The sequence below is a fragment of the Sitodiplosis mosellana genome, unplaced genomic scaffold, assembly GCF_009176505.1.
Source record: "Sitodiplosis mosellana isolate CC-2019 unplaced genomic scaffold, AAFC_SMos_1.0 Smas_scaffold_426, whole genome shotgun sequence".
Taxonomy (NCBI): domain Eukaryota; kingdom Metazoa; phylum Arthropoda; class Insecta; order Diptera; family Cecidomyiidae; genus Sitodiplosis; species Sitodiplosis mosellana.
Window position 1 is genome coordinate 1 of NW_022595668.1, and position 3323 is coordinate 3323.

At 32.2% G+C, this 3323-nt stretch overlaps 1 long non-coding RNA gene across 1 annotated transcript; it reads left to right on the top strand.

Moving 5' to 3' along the window:
• Positions 1-291: 291 nt before the first annotated feature.
• On the top strand, positions 292-3009 carry LOC129570863 (uncharacterized). The gene is made up of 2 exons (XR_008688175.1): positions 292-1163; positions 1227-3009. It is a non-coding gene; the product is annotated as an uncharacterized LOC129570863 (long non-coding RNA).
• The last annotated feature ends 314 nt before the right edge of the window (positions 3010-3323 follow it).

Below are 3323 nucleotides of genomic sequence, written 5' to 3' on the forward strand. Positions count from 1 at the left end.
ATTTTTTTAAAGTGTAACATCGGTATGTTGTTACACTTACTACATACCGATGTTACACTTTAAAAAAATCTTTTTTGTTTTTACACTTTGAAAAAATTCGATTGTGTTGTTTCATTTCAATAAATTTTTTTATTTTTGTTTCACTTATATGTGTTGTGAATAGAAGTTGCGTTTTCATTCTCGGACATTCAATTTATCTTCAAAAAAGATGGGATAATGTAAAAAATTAAATAAAGATAAGATATTTTGTTGATTTTCTGAAATAAATCTTAATAAGATAAAATAGCTACACAGACCCCCATACGAACATTATTGCAATTTTCAGTTGAGCGCATTTTTACCTTTTAAGGTGATTATACCAGGATTTATTGTAGTGTAGCTCAATGGATAGAGTATCTGACCGGCAATCAGAAGGTCCGTGGTTCTACTCCCGGCATAGGAAAGATGCAAATTTTTCCTCTTCTTCTTCGCTTCGAATGAGTGTTGAAAGAGAGAAAAAATTGGCATTTACTCCATACGATACGTTTCGGAATTTTCACTGAGTATTTGCTCGTAGTATTCGCTCGCCGAATTGAGCAAATTAAAGCAATTGAATCGTTGCGATTCTAACATTGTAGAGTCAAAAAGTAGCATTATCTAAAATACTTGAGTAATTTAGTATGACTTTACGGCACTAATGTTCATGTGCTAAAAAGGAACAAAATAAATCCTGGTATCAAAAAAATATTCATATTCCAAAAAGTTCTGCAAAGTAAAGTTGAGCCGAAATTTATATAAATAAATTTATGTGAAACCATTCCCTGCTCATAACATTCAAACGACTAGCGATCAAAATCCCATATTACTAATGAAAGAACTAAATTATTCTATCAATTTCATTTTATTTTGCAACTCAATATTTTTGGTTAAATATTATAAAGAATCTTTTTGCGCTTAGCAGAATGTAGTTTTCATACAAGATGAATGAAATAAGTGTTTATTCTATGCTTTCTATTCTTTTTAAATATGCTAACGTATATCTCAACATCCTCAAACGTTCAAATTCAACCTAAATGCATATTGGAAAATATGATTTCTTATAAAAATGGAAAAAATCTGCGGGTTGCATCGTCTGCGAAATTTCATCAAAACATTTCATGGCTGATTAGGTACATGAAAGGCAGGTCAGTAATATCTTTAATTGCTTTCTCGCGCGCATTGACGAAATATTTAAATTTCCATTACAGACAGCAAGGATGCGCACTCGTTCAGAATGGTTTCTAGGTTGTGGAGGTTCACTAAATTCGGAAATGAACCTTTGTGTATCCAACATAGAATCTAGTACTGGCGATAATAGTAGGGGTAATTATTCAACAAATACTTTATGTGCTCGAAATGATAGTGGCAGCTTAAGTTTGTACATGTTAATTTAATATTACACATACATATACACTACTTACTCGAAAATATGGATACCCCATGTGAAAAATTTGTGACTGACTAGCCAGCCGCTTAATTTCGGACTTTTTGGCTGACTATTACTGACTAAAAGTTATTATCTCAAACAAAATATTCGAATGTAGTCATCTAGTAGCCAAAAAGTCCGAAATTAGACGACTGGCTGAAAGAATAACAAAAAGATAGTATTTTTATACGACATTTTTGAATTCAATCAACTTAGCCAGTTGCAGCTACATACAACTGAGTGACTGTTGGTCACTTTTTTGTACCCGTATGAAACATATTATTCCTACGTTTATCGATTCAAATTCGTTACAGTGTCTTAAAACTTATTGCATTCTTCTGAAACTCAATGATTTTGAATACTGGATTCGGATTATTGAGTTATTACATAGAAACATCCATGGCTATCCATGTTTCGGGATTTTGTGAATGTTTCCATTTGTTCATATAATTTAGTTGCTTTTGACGTCTTATCAATTTTTATTTATTCTACTGATCATTTTATAATTATTCTACTCTATTGTAAATTCAGTGTACTAAACGATAAAATAGTATTACTGAACCACATAAGTTCTTTGTTTTGATTTAATCCTATTATGTAAAAATGCATGAAATTGAATTCTAGAAGAAAAATATTCGTCTGACAAGTACAAAACTGGCTAAATGTTCGCGGCAAAAGGATCTCAAGCTAAAAAATAGCAATTTTTGTATACATATCCGATGCCGTCGACGTTTAGAAGTTTTTTGCTAAAGGTCCAAAACCGCCAGACGTTTAGCCAGTTCCTGCCGGTGGGCGCTCGCTTTGTATGGATACAATGTAATTTTTCATTGACGTTTGCAACAAGACGCCACCTATTCAGAAAAGTCGCCGCTCTATGGAATTAGCGGCAATAAACAAATGGCTCACATACGCTCACAACAATGAACTTCACAGAGCGGCGAAAAATGCATAGAAATGCGGCGAATGGGTCGAATTTTTAATGAAAAATAAATATTTTCATATACAGTGCGAGAAATAGTTATGGTCGCCTTGAGTTTTCAAATTATTTTCCAGCAGGAATAAATGTTTTTCGTCTAAAAAATTACAAAAATCTTCTAAAAGGTGTGCGTAATTTGTTGGATGAAAATCGTCTGAAGAACTGATAAAAGCACCAAAAAATGCACAGATTTGTGTGTGTCTGAAAATCATCTGAGATAATGACGAAATTGTCAAGAAGAATTTGAAAATCGTCTGAAGAAATGTAAAAATTCTGTAAACACAGAATTGTTTTAAAAAAGCACCATGAAAAATATCAAAACAAATCACAAGCATGTCAATATATTGCATTTTTTGCAAAATACTGAAGGTGCGGCTATAATTATTTCGCGTGCCGAAAATCGAAAAAATATGAAAAGATTTAAAAAATACATTTTGCAAAAATCTCCCTGAAGTGTTTTTAACCCTCGTACACGCACCTATTTTAAAACCTTCGAACGTGCACCTCGGGTCTGGCTGGACCCCTATATATTTGTATGCATTTGTATGGGAATAAGTGATGTATGCCATCTCATTTTCCACGGAACTGATAAGAGATAAGTGATATACAGTCACTCACAAAATTGTCTGTATACCATATTTTTCACAGAAAAATATAATTTTTTCATGAATTTTCGTGATAATTGAGTCATATAAGATCATGTATCTAAGAGACTGACTCTTCTAGCAGATATTAGTGCGTTTAATAGATAGAAATGGTGGGCATGTCAAAAAATTTGGACCAAACATGAGTAAGACTCGTTTTTTACTATTTACAAAATTGTCTGTACACTGAAGTTTATTGGCATTTTTTCGGTGAATATACAATATTTTTACACTAAATCGAATTTAGAATGATTTTTTG